Source organism: Dunckerocampus dactyliophorus, chromosome 7, assembly GCF_027744805.1.
Source record: "Dunckerocampus dactyliophorus isolate RoL2022-P2 chromosome 7, RoL_Ddac_1.1, whole genome shotgun sequence".
NCBI lineage: Eukaryota > Metazoa > Chordata > Actinopteri > Syngnathiformes > Syngnathidae > Dunckerocampus > Dunckerocampus dactyliophorus.
The window spans coordinates 3,964,500-3,981,076 of record NC_072825.1 but is presented as its reverse complement, the minus strand read 5'-3'; the positions used below and the strand labels follow the sequence as shown (position 1 = coordinate 3,981,076).

At 42.5% G+C, this 16,577-nt stretch overlaps 1 protein-coding gene and 4 non-coding genes across 6 annotated transcripts in view; 3 read left to right on the top strand and 2 right to left on the bottom strand.

The window, feature by feature from the left end:
• The window catches only part of bbs9 (Bardet-Biedl syndrome 9), a 118,590-nt gene that overhangs the window by 100,164 nt on the left and 1,849 nt on the right, over positions 1-16,577 (top strand). The gene's annotated exons all lie outside the window — the stretch shown is intronic.
• On the top strand, positions 7,791-7,863 carry trnak-cuu (transfer RNA lysine (anticodon CUU)). Its single transcript has one exon. It is a non-coding gene; the product is annotated as a tRNA-Lys (tRNA).
• On the bottom strand, positions 8,468-8,540 carry trnak-cuu (transfer RNA lysine (anticodon CUU)). The gene has a single exon. It is a non-coding gene; the product is annotated as a tRNA-Lys (tRNA).
• Positions 11,958-12,030, bottom strand: trnak-cuu (transfer RNA lysine (anticodon CUU)). Its single transcript has one exon. It is a non-coding gene; the product is annotated as a tRNA-Lys (tRNA).
• On the top strand, positions 16,502-16,574 carry trnak-cuu (transfer RNA lysine (anticodon CUU)). Its single transcript has one exon. It is a non-coding gene; the product is annotated as a tRNA-Lys (tRNA).

The window sequence follows — 16,577 nt, the reverse complement described above, 5'->3', positions numbered from 1 at the left end:
GGAAAATAATAGTACCCAAAATAAATCTTCTTACTTAGGCACAATTTGGACATTGTCACTTCGGGGTGCATTCACTTATGTTGGCAGCAGTTTAGACATTAATGGTTGTGTGCTGACATTAGACAGCGTTTTCTTGTTTTTTTCACAAGTGTCCATGTTTACCACCTCTCTCCATCGCGACTAAACTCCCTCTCTCAATCCTCCGTCCTCATGGCAACGTTTAACAAATAACTTTTCACCTTTCGTGGCCACAACATAAAACTGTCACGTGGCCTCATTTCGTTTTCAGCCAAGTGTCTGCCTCCACCTGTACCACCCTCCTCTTCTCCCTCACAGCTGCTGAGTCTTACACATATTTGAGGTGTGTGCCGACTCCCCGGACTGTAAATGACATGATTAGAGCTCCGAGGAGGCTGTGGTTCCCATTGCAAGTGAAAACTGGAGCGTTACACTTGCTGAGAGCATTAGTAGTCAGGTGGAGACACACTCCTCAGGGTCACAAGCATGCCAAATCGCGGCGTGAACACGCTCGATACGAAACAGACACGGGCCCGCCAAGCTGAGGTCATCTGGCCTTTACACTTCTTCTCGCTGTCGCCCAATAACTAAGCGCACACGCACACACACACACACACACACACACGTGAACTAGCCTCCGCAGAGAGCTGTAAAGTGTGAGATGGCTGTGTCGACGAGGCGAGAAGAGACAGCTGATAAGTGAGCACTTTGGTGAGGTCATCCCTTTCTGAGCTCATTTTGGCATATTTCACTTCAAGCACTTGGCCATGCAGCTGTGTATGTGCATGCGTGTGTGTGTGTGTGTTTGTACAACAACTTTTGCAGGAAAATGTTGGTGACATGGATTTTGTAAACCTTTACAAATGCAACCCGACAGCATCGCCACTGCGCACGCCCGAGGCTCAAAGCAGGGTTCACTGAATGGGAGTCAAGAGTGTTGACCTGACAGCTGTAGTTGTGCTCACAATGCTAATGCTAACAGTATGTTAGCAAGCCTGGCTAGCTCATGAGCATGAGATTCTTAATCTCTGGGTTGTGGGTTGGAGACCCACGTCCACGTTGGGCGACGGTCTTTTGACTAGTTAGTATCTGGGTTACTCGAAGTTCAAATACAGTGGGACCTTGGTTAGCATACTACCCTCATACCATGTTTTTCGGTTAACATGAACAATTTCGTTTCAGTTTGCGCACAATTTCTGGTTAGCGTACAATATGGCGCACGTCTTGTCGTCTTATTACTACACTGCGTGAGTCCAACTTTGTTCTTAGTGTATTTTTATTACATAATGACCTTGTTTGCATCCTATTTGCTTGACTCTACATGGAAACATGAACCGCAAGTCAACTCCGTCGCCCGTCTATCATGTCATCAGTGGTTGACTCTGTAGTCGTTGACACAAAACACGTTTTTATAGTTTTGCATGCATAAAACAATTCTACATGCATGTTACTGATGATTGAAAAGGATAAATGAGCTTTTCTGGTTACTTTAGACAGTGTGTCGGTGTGATCAGTACAGACACCACCAAGTTATTTCTTGAATTCGGTTGTGTTTTTCACCCTCTTTATCAAATGCTGTTACTTGCAACTTTCTATGGCTCTAGTCGCAGTGTGCTGCATCAGTTCATGCTCAAGACTAGCTAGTTTCACTGGAAACAATTCTTGGTTGGGGTTTGCCATTACCTTACCCCATTACTTTAGAGGAGAGATACCTCAGAACTACACATGCCCCCTCAGACAAGAGCTGAGGGTCCAGTCTTTGAGCATGAATTGATAAAGTTTAGTTCCAATCAATTAAATGTCTTGAGAGTTCAATAAACGGATGAATGAGAATACTCACAGATGTGACACAGCTCTTGCACTGGACCTCATAACTCATAAGAGTGTGTACCTAATCGTGTGTCAAGTGAGTGTGTTTGGTTGCCTAGTAAGGTAGCTGTTCACCCCAAAAGTCACTCAACATGGGGCTCGAACCAACGACCCTGAGATTAAGAGTCTCCTGGTCTACCGACTGAGCAAGCCAGGCACGTCTGTCAACCTCATTGTGATTGCAAAGTATGAGGAATTAGGAAAACTAGAAAGCCATGGAGATCAGAACCCATCATGTCCTGTCATGAACTTCTTCCAAAAAACAAACACAAAGGTTCTGGCCCGCTTGCAGGAAGGAAGGAAGTGTGACAGCGAGGAGAACAGGAAATAATCTGTCTGAAAAAGCGAGAAAACACACATGGTCGTCTTCGCCAAGCGTGTGAACGCCGTGTTGGAGCAGGCGCCGCAGGAAGGAATCCTGCGAGAAATGAAGCACGAATCCGCCTGCTTCTCGTGTGCTGTTTGAGCAGCTGCTTTCTATTTTGGCAAAACACCTACTGTACCTCCGAGAGCATCCATTTACGCTTCATGCTCTTATTACAAATAATTGTATTTATTAGTGATGAATATGTATAAATTCAAATTTAATAAATTAGAGTGTAATAAATTCAAATTTAATAAATTAGAGATATTTTCTTCTTATTGTTATTACTAACTACGTTAACTACTGCGGATGTCACAAGATCTTGCGAGATTAAAACGTTCAGAAAAAAATGTCTCATGGGCACTAGGCCTGGGACAATAATGAATGAATGAATTAATAACACCATAAATGAAAACGAACTGGCTAATATATTGCCATGTACATGCGTGTCGCTTTTCCTTGTCTCCCGCCTCCAAACAGGCAAGAAGGGGGTTCACTCTGTGCACTGGTTGCAGCACCTTGGCATGTTTGATCCAATGAACAACAGCATGAACGGAGTGAGCCCTTTTGTCAGTCATACAGTCTCTTTGTCGCTGTGGGTGGAGGCGAGGCCGCTAGCATACACACAGAGTGCAGAAGAGTGTAACTTAAAGTAGTAGATTGCAATACATCATATATTTTTCATAGTTTTTCATCGCACTTTTCTTAAAAGTAATGTTAAAATCTCGTCTTGTGTCTGCAGACCTAATCTCGTGCATCGCCTCGTCTTGTGAACTGAGTCCTGTGACTCCCCTATTAACTCCACTACTACAATATGTAATATAATATAACGTAATGTAGGGTAGTGTTGTGCTGTGCTGTGATGTATTATACTATATTTAATCAACATATTTCTTTAAAGTTCCCCTAAAACTTGTGATACAAATATGTACTAAGTGTCTAGATTTCAGCGCAAGAAAAAAAATGTTTTCAAATAAATGTTAAAGAAGAAGCGGAAAAAGTCCATAAATTACGGTAATATGGCAATACATATTTTTTACAAGTAACAATGTAATCTGATAGCATGACAAGACTTTTAACCAAGTATTGTTCGCCAGAAGAAAAACTCTAAAAGCAGCATGTTAAACACAATAGCTAACATGTTACAGATGTGTGTGTGTGTGTGTGTGTGTGTGTGTGTGTGTGTGTGGCCACAAGGCGGTGAGTCTGTTAGATTTATGGCATGTGGGATAAAACAGTTGTATGTTAGATAAATAAGTAATGTAGTGTGTATGTGTCTCGCCCACTCTCTCTCTCTGCAGGACACACTGCTGTCTTTGTTCCGTTCAGCCCGAGCAAACACACACACACACACACACACACACACACACACACACACTTCATTGGATTTTCACTCTAGCTGTCGTAGCTCCTTTGAAATCGAGTGTGTATTAATTGTGCTGTTTGGCCCACACGCGCACCCACTGACTTAAGCGGCAGCATCCTTTCACACGAGCCCTCGACAAACAAACTTAAAGCAGCAGCTCATAAATAAGCGGGGCTGCCAAGCTGTGAATGCTCCAGTGTATTTTGTGCCTGGCCAACATGTTCTTGTGTTTTGGCCTGCGACGTCCTACCAGGATTAGCCTGGAATGTACACACTTCCTCTCGCCGTCTCCCGATCCTCCGCCTCAGGAGCGTGCTTTTAAAGAGGTGTCATTTGGACAGTGAAGGCCACAAGGGCACCAAAGAGGTGCAGTGCAATGATCGTACCACCTTTTTCTCTCTGTGATAAATGAATATGGCTGACTGGCATCAAACTCATGAAAAACTATGATGTAATTCACCTTTGCTTCCTTTTCCTAATCCGGTGCCAAAAGCTGAAATGAAGTATAAATTGTAGTATCTAAAGAGGTCAACATAAGTGCTTTCAAATGTATGCTGTGTCTCAATTACACTTAGGGGAAAAAAGCTGGCAGAATTCACCATTAAAAAGGAGAGCGGAAGAAGAAGTGGGTAAATAGTTTTATTTTTATTTTATTTTATTTAAATGCGCGACCACGGTAATAGTTTGGGACAGCACTACACTGTCAATATTCACCCACTCAGGAACTAAGTATATATAGTACACAGTATACTTATTGAAGTGTTCTGATGCAAGTGCAGTTGTCCCTCGCCACTTGGTGCTTCAAACATTGCTCCCTTCTTAGAGTGCTACCAAGGTTTGTCAAAAATGCATTAATTAATAAATGATTGCTGTTTTGTGGATGACTACAGCCTACTAGTCAAAAAATGTGTATATCTAAGCATATTGTACGTATTGTTGTCCTAAATTAAGCATTTTCAAACATAAAAATGGCAAAATAATGTATATCATATTTATTTGTACCAGACAAATAGTTTTACAAGTTTTACAAGGTGAAAACAATGTGAAATAATTATAAATCACGCATGCATCAAACCTGTTATTGATGCAGATTTCCCATACATCCTGGCGAGATTTAATTCATTATTGTTTCTTTATCAAATTGCTGGGACTTGCAACTTTCTTTGGCCCCATGGCGGGTTATTTAGCAGGTTCACCCAATAAAAATGCGGTGACAGTGAATCAGAAGTGTGTATGCTTTGTTTGGGCACTCCATTTCGCAGAACGATACCGTACAGAGCAAACGCACGAGTTTGTTACGGACAATACTGTACCAAATCAGAGACACAATAATAGAGTGTAATATGCATGCCAGGATCATGTAAAGTTGTAGATGAAGTCAACAAAGGTGTTGTTTTCTAAAACTTCAAACTAGAATTTCAGTCTCCACTGGAACCTCCAACCTTACGAAAAAAATAATAATTTTGAGCTGTGAAGGTTGTGAAGTATGCAGAGTGTGTCCCATAATTCACTGCAGCGAATGTAAAAGGCAGTCAGCCTCTAATCATCTGCAGCATGATAATTACCAGCATCCCAAGTACATTTTTCACCAAGCAGACTTCATTTCCAACATTAGCAAAATTACACTGACTTCCTTTCCAGTCAGAGGCCGATCCAAGCGAGTCCTTGTCAGCCTCGTTACGCGATAAAGACAGCATTCAGCGGCGACTCACTGATCCCTCACACACCAGAGGAAATGCCTTCACATTCATCATCATCGTTTTTATGCCTCTTATTTCTCTATGTGATATTTTGGTAAAAACTCAGCAGCGGCAACAAAACCTCCTCATAGGCCATGTCCATGCGAAGATGGACATTTTCAAAAACCACATTTTTCCCCAAAAAAATCTCCATCCACATAAAAGCACATTCACTGGCTGTCATGTTCATTTTGTCCAATCAGAAGTCAGAAAAAGTCACCACAACTGACTTGGTCGTGCATTATAACGCATATGTTCATAAACATAGTGATATATTACATCTATAATGACATTTATAATGTAAATGACTTGAAAATCAGTGCTCATTCGCGTGTTATTATGGCTGTATCTATTACAAATTGGCCATTTGTCATTTTTTGCCATTTGCGAGCAGTCTTGGATAATAACCCCCACAAAATAGTTGGGATCTGCTGTGCTGTGCTGTGTTCTTTTGTTAAATAAGGTTGAAAACGTTAGAAATGTCTTACATTTCTTATGACACAAACCAAAAAGCTCAGTTATACATATACACTATACACTACGTATACAACGCCCAATGCAGAGTTTTGGAAAATATTCACTGCGGCCAGTGTTTTCCACAGTTTTTAAGAAGAAAAACCTACATTTGCATGTTAATGAAAGGACAAAACACACTTAAAAATATGCCTTGTTAAAACATCCGTGTTTGTGTGGAGCCTAAGTGTGCGTGTGATGTGATGTGGTCCTACACTGTATAAGCACAGTTTCTCTCCCATGACCACCTCTTCTACCTGGAGACCTCTCTGTCTCGGACCCCTCCGTGTGTCTGTGTTTGTGTCTTTCTGCCTTGGCGTCTCGACCCAATCGGACCATGTCAGTGTCTTCATGGGACTTTCCTCAAAAACCACATCATCTCACCCCCCCTCGTCTTCATTGTTATTCCGCCAGCGGCAGACACTTTCACACTGAGTGTAGGCGTGTGCTCTTACTTGTTTCACACGAGTGTGTCAACCTCACCCCTTCATTGTGTGTCGTTTCGACACAACACAACAGCAGCATGACATAAAGAGGCCATAGCCGTGTGTTGTTCATCTTCTTCATGTTCTTTTACATGCTTGTCTAAACGAGACCTTCGCTGTTGTTCTGGTGTGTTAGGAATGGAATATTTTCCCTCTGCTATCAACCAGCCTTCACCGTGCCTTGTTCAAAGCAGAGGCTCTCAGGCTTGATGCGGTGTGTGCCAGGAAGTCCATGTTTAATGAGGTTGTTTACATGTAACCATGGTGTGTGTGTGTGGATTTAAATGTAGCACTGTTAGGAATGGGATATTGTCCCTCTGCTATCAACAAGCCTTCAACATGTCCTGTTCAAAGCAGAAGGAAAAGATTCCATTCCTAACAGTGCTACATTTAAATACACACACACACACCATGGTTACAGGTAAACAATCTCATTAAACGTGGACTTTTTGGCACACAACCCATCAAGCCGGAGACCCACACACACATTGATTGTACCGTGTGTGGTGTAGTATTTGTATCACACACATATACACACACAGGTGTCCATCCATCACTTCTTCCATGAATGGGCCCTAGAGTCACTAAGAGAGCAACAGTAGAGGAACAGATCCTGCTAGCAGTTAGCCCGCTAGGCGGTGTGATAGTGTGATAGTCAACTCCTCCAAGTATGCCTTGATGGAGCTTGCTTTGTGCACTGGGAACACAAAGTTTTGTTGGTGAAGAATGAAGACAACTAAGCACACTAGCCCAACCTCTCATTCATTCATTGGTTCATTAAGGGCTGTGCCCATGTAGTGTTCTTCCTTATGGGGTCTGATGAACGTGTGTTTGCACTCACATTCTTAGATGCATACTTGAAGTAAATCTCTTTACATGCAGGTGAATGCATGCTTGGAGAGGGCTATGTGAGCTGAATTCATTGAGGTGTGTGTGTGTGTGTGTGTGTGTGTGTGTGTGTGCGTGTGGAATGCAGAATGCCACCAGATGTTTGATTTATGACTTAAACACTGCCAAGCTTTGGGAGTGCTGAGGAGATAAATTGTGTAACCTTGTTGAGATCTCATTTAACACACACACACACACACACACACACACACACACACACACACACACCCACACACACTTTGCTTCATGAATTAACTGTAAATGTTTAAACAGTCCGTGGTGTTTTAGTCAAGGTTAAAGCGTGTGTAGCATCATCTGCATGTGTGTGTATGTGGTTGCAGTCACACCTGTGATAATAGAAATGGCGTGATGAGGATGTCTGAGAGGATCAAATTGTCAAATCTTTATTTGACCTTCCCTCACTTCATATCAGCCTCACAAACTTCTCATTTCCTCTTCCTAATGTTTCAGTGACCTAATTTATCTTAAACACGACACTTGTACAGGCTGGACACCTTATGAAATGACTTGGCATTGGTAACAGACAGGCCCGGCTAGCTCAGTCGGTAGAGCATGAGACTCTTAATCTCAGGGTCGTGGGTTCGAGCCCCACGTTGGGCGAAGCTTTTCTTTGTTGTTGTCACAGTTAAAGACTTTCTTTCAAATACTAGAATGACTGACCTCCAGATAAAACAATTAATACATGTTGTTACACATTCTCACCCACTTTATGTTATACAGTAATGTCGCTCTGTATATGTGTGTGTGAGTGTGTGTGTATATACACAGTCTGACTTGTGTCACACAGCCTTGGCAGCATGATTTCAGGATCTTGGCAACACTTGACGTGTGAGCGTGAGCCACGCGAGTGTGAAAGTAAAGAGAGAGAAAAGTCAGTGTGTGAGTCCAGTGTGCATGTTTACTGCCACTACTGTGTGTGTGTGTGTGTGTCTGTCTAGCCTGTCTCCGTAGCAACATGTACACCATCATCACAATGTTGTAACCGAAAAACCGTGAAAGAAAGAAAGAAAGGGCAATGCTGCAGCAAGGGTCTTTATAGTTGGGACAGTAGCTACTTTGTGTTGTGTTACAAGGACCATGAAAGAATATCCATGTTCATTTTGTCTGGATGAATAGGGATTTGGTCTTTAAAGTGTAGTCCACGCACTACAATGTAAGTAATGTAGCTATGTGTATAGATTAAATTTCCTCCTCAAAATACAACCACCCAACGTGGGGCTCAAACCCACGACCCTGAGATTAAGAGTCTCATGCTCTACCAACTGAGCTAGCCAGGCCTTTCTTAAATTTGTTGGAATTTGCATCGGGTCAGCACGCTCTCCAGAATTATGCTTATCTGCCACAGATACATAACACACTCACAAGACCTTTCACTTGGAACAAATAAACCCATGTCTTTTTTAGTTGCACACGCACACACACACATAGTTTTTATAGATGCCACCTTTTTAATATCTGTTTTAGGAGCGTTTCGTTGTCGAAAATTAGACTTGTTGCCTAATATCCCAATAACTAAAAAAGGGAAGTTTACACCTATTGCACCGCCGTTCTGACAGAAGTCATAAAAGAAACTTCAGAGATCGATTGGACTTTGCTAAACCTTTCTTGGCAGCTCTCTCCAGCGCTGGCATTGCAATTGTTTGTATCTACTGCTGTTTGAATTAAATTGTAAATTGCCCTTCAGACTCCTAAACTCATTTCACAGCTGTTAGAATAAAATAATCCAGGTGGACTTTTGCCCTGTAAAAGGGCCGGTATTGCATGTTTATTTCTAACATATGATTTCACTTCACCACTGAAGATGTGTGTTGTCTTTTTGCCATGTCTCCAAAAAGTGTGTACGCCAACTACAAAGGTGGCGTACCGGTGCGCACATGCTTCATTTAAACCGTGCAAACTTTTATAACCCTGTCTATTGAGGATCGGAATTGAGGATAGTTAGGAACCAGAATCGAAACGAGGAATCAGAATTGGAAACAGAATCGTTAAAATTTAAACAATGCCCAACCATATGTATGAATGTATGAATGCACTTAATGGTGCACTACATGCGAACTTTAGCATGCCCGGCTAAAGCGCGTGACTCTCAGATTCATTTGTTTTAGCCCCACAATGGGCAATTAACTTTTAGACAGGATTTACATAATTCACAGTTGCTGACTTTAAAATAATACAGTGTGTGTCTGAGTGTGTGTGTGTTGCCATGCTATGCAGCGAATATCACCCACACTGTATTTGTCTTTGTTTCTGCAGCGTTGTGTGTGCATACGCAAATTTTTATAGCCTGATATAACATATATCAACATTGTATGTACAGCTGCAAATGTGTGTTTGTGTGCGCGTTCGTTTAACCAGTGTTGTAAACGTCCTCTCTGATGTGGCCGACTGTATTTAGACAGAGCTCAGACTACACGAGGAAGCTGATGGATGTGTGTGTGTGTGTGTGTGTGTGTGTGTGTGTGCCTCACCAGATGCGAAACACTTTATGCCATTCCATAACAATCAAAATATCGGCACCCTTTACACACACACACACACCGCTGTATATTTGTATATGTCTGTATATTGTGTGCATGTATGTGTGTGCGCACGCATTGCTAGTAGGGCGTTGCTGGCCAGAGTGAAAATATCCCGGACGACCACGGGAATGAAGCCGCCCGCTAAACCACACCCAGCGAGCGATGAAGCTGTGGTCTCAGTGTCGCTCTCTTTGTGTGTCTGCATTCAGACATTACAACTACACTTGTTGTGTTTTAGGTTACTATGTGCTGCATATGGCTTTTTAACACAAATGACTTCTAAAGGTAACCTTTGACTGAAACGTCTTCCTTTTATTGGAAGATATCGACAGTTCAAGACAGCCTACGCTTTGAAAGTTGACCAGCTGCACAAAATGGCAACACCAGCTTCTGAGCAGGTTGTATACTGTGTACACAGCCTTAACCAACACATGAGGTACAGTATGTCTGTGGAGCTTCTCAGTCATCCAGGTCATGGCAATCCACAAGAGATTAATCGAGGGAACTGGGCTCTTCTTGTTTGTTGAAGCCTTCTGGACGGTTTTCAACCTATTAGGTACACCTGTACAATCGAACAACATCAATACAAGACCTATCTACAGTATAAACTAAAATGTACCTCAAGAGCACCGACCTCCGCCAAGGCAAAACAACCATTGTTTACATCAGCGGCACACTGTGTTCTATGATTAAATAAACCACCCACACACACATAATAAATATAATTAAAGGATTTCCTGACCGGAATCTGTCTATAGTGGCCGACATCTAAAAGAACCGCTGTCCATTCTTCACACAGATTGAGTCACCAACATGCAGATGCTTTTTTTGGGCACTCTAATGATACGTGGACGAACCGACTACCGTAGTTTGTTAGGCGCACTGTTTGGCCGTATGATAACCAAGACATCTTTGAAGCAATCATTTTTGTCAAAAAATGAATCCTACAAAAACCAGAGTGCACAAATATTGAGGCATCGCTGTATTGTATATAAGTAACTGCAGTCTATGACCGCCCCAGAAGTCAATCACCCAACATGTGGGCCCAAACTCACGACCCTGAGAGTGGAACTGAGAGACGCTCCAGTGTTCAGACACTTAAGAGCTGTGTCTCAAATTGAATACTTGTATAGTATAGAGTACAGTAGTATACAATGTATGCTATTTTTTTAGTTCCTGGGGTGTGAATTTTGACAGTGCAGTTCTGTCCCAAATCAATTACTGTTGTTGCACGCTAACCAGAAATAACAATCACAGTATTTACCCACTTCTTCTTCTTGGCTGCACACTCACTATTTGGGGCATGTGTAAAGCCTTGTTTACACTTGCACGCACTTTGTCAATGCAGTGGTGCGCAATTTTGCTAATGGCGTGCCAGTGAGTAAATTGGTCATTGACAGGTGTGAAGTATGTGTAAACTGTGTGCAAAGAAAATGTGTAAAATTTGTGGCACGCATATTTCCCTAAACTTGTCGTGAATGCAGCGTGAACGCACCGCAACCTACAGTATGTGCAAACAATGCGGGCGGTGCGTATCAAAGCGTGCCTCTGCATGTCTCATTCACATGAATGGGTTAACTTTTCCAGCACCTCTTGGAGCAATTCGGGGGGAATTCTCAAGTAATTTCTGTAGCGTCTTGCATCTTCCTTGTGATTTTCTGTTAATATCTAATCAAAATGCCCAAAGCTATGTCTTCTAGTCAGAAATTATCTCTCCCACACGGTCCATTTCTCTTTTTTTTTTTTAAATGTATTGCCTCCTTCCTGCTCTTTGCACATTCTCTACCTGCAACTGCGAGAATATAGACTTATCTTACTTATTGCATGAGCTTCTTCTCTAGAGTTCAACACCTTGTACGTACCTTGCAAATTGAGGAATTAATGAACATAGCGGTGATGCCTGCTTTTGCGTGGCATCACGTGGGATGTAGCGGGACCAAATAATGCCACGACTGCTTCACGGATGCAAACAGTGCGCAAACTAGTCTTCACGCTTTTCAGGTGTGCCATAAAGAAATATATAAATGACACGTATTGTCACGGAAAATTGTGGGACAATGCGGAGGCAAAATGCGTGCAAGTGTAAACATTGAGACCCAGCCTGTATTGTGGAAGTGTACCTAATGTTGCATATTGTGAGTGGATAGTAGGGTACATTATCTACCAAAAGGTAGTCACCCAACGTGGGGCTTGAACCCACGACCCTGAGATTAAGAGTCTCATGCTCTACCGACTGAGCTAGCCGGGCTTGAAGAGAACCTGTCACAACTTGTCACCATACAAAATGCAAAGACTCAAAGTCTGTGGATTCCCTAACAGGGTTGACTCGTTTCATTTCATGCTGTGTGTGTGAGATAAAACACCAATCTAAAAATAAACATGACGTTCATGCTTGTCTTTATGTGTGACCCCTGACCCTGATGCATGTGGTACTACGTTCCCAGACAGCTGCTATACACAACTTCTTTTCAGATCTAACAACAATGTTGTGTCCTGTCCACATCAATGCTGCATAGACATTGTCTGAAATAAACACACTACAACACGGATGCCATCAGCCCACGTCCACCCAGACACACACACTCACACTCACACACATACTCGCAGGGAGTAGATCGCACAACTCGGCGAGTGCAGGCTCGAGTGTAGTCGCTGCGGGCGACCTGTGCGACCGCCTCTATTTTGACGACGGCTGCGTGCAGATGAATGCAGCGCCGCTAACAGGCCCAACCATGCGGAACATGCGGGCTTTGAAGCCGCTCCCGATAGCGCCATGCTCCTTATCTAACATCGATATCGACACACTGACTTTTGTTGCTGTGGTTTGTCTCTTTGTTCTGTGACGAACAAACAAATGGCAGCCACTAACACAAATGTCCAATATTCTGTTCAAATGTTATGACAAACAGTCTAATTGCCCCCTAGTGGACACAGGAAGTGATCAACTTTCATGAAGATGTTCTATCTGCCTCTCAAATGGAATACATGTGTCAGTACACTTCAGTAAGTATCAGAGGTGTGGACTTGAGTTTGGGTCGCTTGGCAATGTCGTCAAAACTTCCAACCCAACTTGGACTTTGACATCAATGACTTGACTCAGACTTTAAAGCCTGATGACTTTAAAATACTTGAGATTTTCAATGAATGTACAGAGTAAAATGTGTCCCTATTCAAAGTATTCAGCTCACATGATCGTTATTATGTCATTTCCTGGAACATATTTTCCCTTTCAATATGTCTCATAGGATGCATTTATTAACGTCCTATCAGGTTTAAGAACAAACAACAAGGTTGTGGATTACTTTTCTGTGCACTGACTAAATCCTAAAGGCTATGTCAGCACTCTTTTTCTGAAACTAACTCTTGTCACACAAGTCTTATTTCATTTTAAAAAGAATAAAACAATTCAAAACGCATTCATTGTATTTGTTAAATTGAATAAATTGTTGATTGTTAAAATGGCATTTTATTTGAGAGACACTAAACAGTGCTTATGACTAATAAGGACTCAAACATTTTGGGCCTATGATTTTGGACTTGACTCAACCTGTTTTGTCTTGACTTGAGGCTTGATTTGGACTTCTACGTCTTCACTTAAGACTTGATTTGAGACATGAGATTAAAGACTTGAGACTTACTTGAGACTTGCAAAACACTGACTTGCTCCCACCTCTGATAAGTATACTGAGTAGACTGTGTACTGTGTACTGTCCCAAATCCATTATTGTCATCGTACACTTAATGAGAAAAAACAATTGGAATATTTACCTTCTTCTTCTCTTCTTTTTAATAGTGATAGCTACCACTCGATGACGCATTATGACCAGCATTTGGTCATAATGCGTCATCGTCATTTGGCCAGAAGATATCTGCCTTCCCCAACCCCCCGCTTCTCCATTGTACAATCATTAACAATTAATTTTTGACTTTTTTCTGGCATAGGTGTACCCCCTGATTCAAATGAGCCGGCGATTATGCCGTCCCTTTTTGTTTGGTAGTCCTTCCCCTTCCACTACGTAGGCAAGATGCTGACTATTGAGGGTGGTAAGTGTGCATCACTGCACACTCACCATTTTGAGTGCTGACAGTGCACTGCCTTTTGCAATACTTCTCAGTGTGAACGTGCTTATGCACTTTAAACAGTGTACTAAGTGTAAGTACACAAGTTTGCCAATAGACACAGCAATAGGTTGCTAAATAAAAGTAAAGTAGTTTCAGTAGAATTGCAAGTTTTCCATGGAGACCAAAGTGACTTGAAGGAACCGCAGCAGCTTTTATTGCCAGCCACAATGACTAATACATCAACACAAAAATGTAAGTATACTTTGTTATAATATCATATGCAGCTCAAGGACCTCTCAGTCTTTATTCCTTGTTAGTGAAAATGAAACACCTCCTTTGGTCGTTTGTGGGAAGCAAATTATAATAAATAGATTCCCTGGAGGAGCGTAGCGCCGAGCACAGGGAACTACATTACCCGAGACTTCCTGACAAGCCGATCTCATCCAGACGGACTCACGTGGCATCAGACTGCGGTAGTCCCGACAAAAACTACCAGATGCGTCGTGGTAGCCGAGGCCCCCCGTGAGGACGGCTTAGCGTCGCTCGTTTGGGGGACAGACGTCCACTTTGTTAGTTTGCACAATGAAGACGCCTTGACTCCTCCGGACTTCCACGCTTCCACAGAGAAGCTTCCATCTTGTTTTACAACGTCAATGTTTGTCCACATTTGTGAGCGCTCCCTCGAGGCCGCCACTTTCTCACACTCTCACTCGCGCTTGATGGACACACAGGTGCTCGGAAAGTTTTCCCAGCCCTGGACTTTTTGTTTTTACAGTAGTTTTATGCTTCACGCGGTATGATTAACTTCCGATTAGAAGTCAGACTTGCTTCACAGCTCCAACTCTCTTTACAAATGGTCTACTGTGAGCACACCCTTAGAAGGAGACGGAGGATTCTCTCTAAATGTGTAAATTATTTAACAACAATTCCAATAGTGGCCTTAAAAGAGCAGCAGGAGGACATTAGACTGACGGGTGACTTCCTGGAGACCTTTCCTGACTCTGGTCTTCGGACCACAAGATGAACAGGAGTCTTTAGTGTAAAGCAGCATAATTGAAATCACACAGAGCAGACATGGGGCTGTCTTTGCACCTCATGGAGATAAGAAGAGCGTCTCATTGTAGGCAGACAAACTGTCCTGTTATCATCTTATCACACAGACAATCCAATCTGGTGCTAGCGCTATGTATGTGTGTGTGGTGGGGGGTTGTTTCAGCATGTGTCTTTGACAGGGGTCGGGGCGAGGGGGAGAGGGTCCTTCAGTTAAGTGGCGGCCCTTTGTGATGCAACAGGTGCTGTTGTCGCTCAATTTGCCTGCATGCTAAAGACCTGCAGTGTGTGTGTGCGTGTGTGTGTGTCTGTCAGTTAACAAAGCAAAAGTCTCCTAATCCCTGAGTGGAGTGGCACTGCGACGGCCCGTCTCAGGCCCGACAAGTGGCTCGTTAGCATTCCCAGCGCCTGTTTTAGTGGGTCACACGCAGTTGACGGCAAACAACAAACACTGGCAGTTAAGCTGGTTTATGCTTCTGCGTAGTCGCCACACGGCTTGTCAGAGTTGGAAGCGTTGCATGTGCCGGTGCCTCAATGCAGGTGCTCCTAATGACGTAACCGCATGTTGAATTTCTGAATTTCTTATTCAGAAAAAAAACTGTCTTACAATAACAAATTAATTAATTACTCACACAATAAATGACAATAATCTTGACAATTTTGCCAGCCTCCATATATTGCCATGTGCATGCATGTCTGTTTTCATAGAACAACAGTGTTCCATAGAACAATGAAGTGAGACCTCTTGTCAGTCACACAGTCATTTTGTCTCTGTGGGAGGAGGCGGGGCCGCTAGCATAGACACGCACGTTGTAGCAAAGGAGACTTGTGAGGAGCTATGCAAGGTAATGTAGTATAAATTAGGAGGAAAAAAGATATATTGCCAAGCCAAATGCCACAGCCCCGGTATGGGAATATTAATCATGAGTGAGGTGCTTTTTAATACATTTGAAAAGCCAGCATTTCCAGAAATGCTGCAAACGTTTGACGGACAGTACAATTGCCTGTGAGAAAATTCATGCCATAAACGGAAATTGCTCAACTTTACAGACTGAAAGAGAACTTATCAATGAAATATTGCATTATTATGATTTATTGTTATTATACATTATCATTACTATGTATTATCATGACGTTAGCGGTTTATTTTTTCTGAATAAATGTTGACAATGATATTATTTAGTGTCAATTTGGGGGTCAATAAACCTGCCTAGTTTTGTGACTCAGTTAAAAAGAAAGTTTGTCCAGCCATATTTTTTAATTGTACTTTTTCTTTAAATTAATGTAAAAATCTTGTCTCGTCTTGTTCTCGTGGACCAAATCTTGTGCATCGTCTTGTCTCGTGAGTCGGGTGTCTCGTGACCAACCCTAATCAACAGCGTCATTCACTGAGATGACGTAAAATAGCAGTGGATGCCGCATTCATTTTCCTACGCCTTTCACACAGAGAGCACAGCAAGACGGCATCCAGCCATCGGATGAGTCGATGATGTCAGCGTCTGGAGTGAAAAAAGTACAATACTGACAGTCGGGCAGACAACAGAGCGGCGAGTAGCAGTTGGGACATTTTAAAAAGGATGAAAACAGTCCTGTTTGTTGATCTGCAGGCCCAGCTAGTTTAGTCGGTAGAGCATGAGACTCTTAATCTCACGGTCGTGGGTTTAAGCCCCACATTGGGTGGTT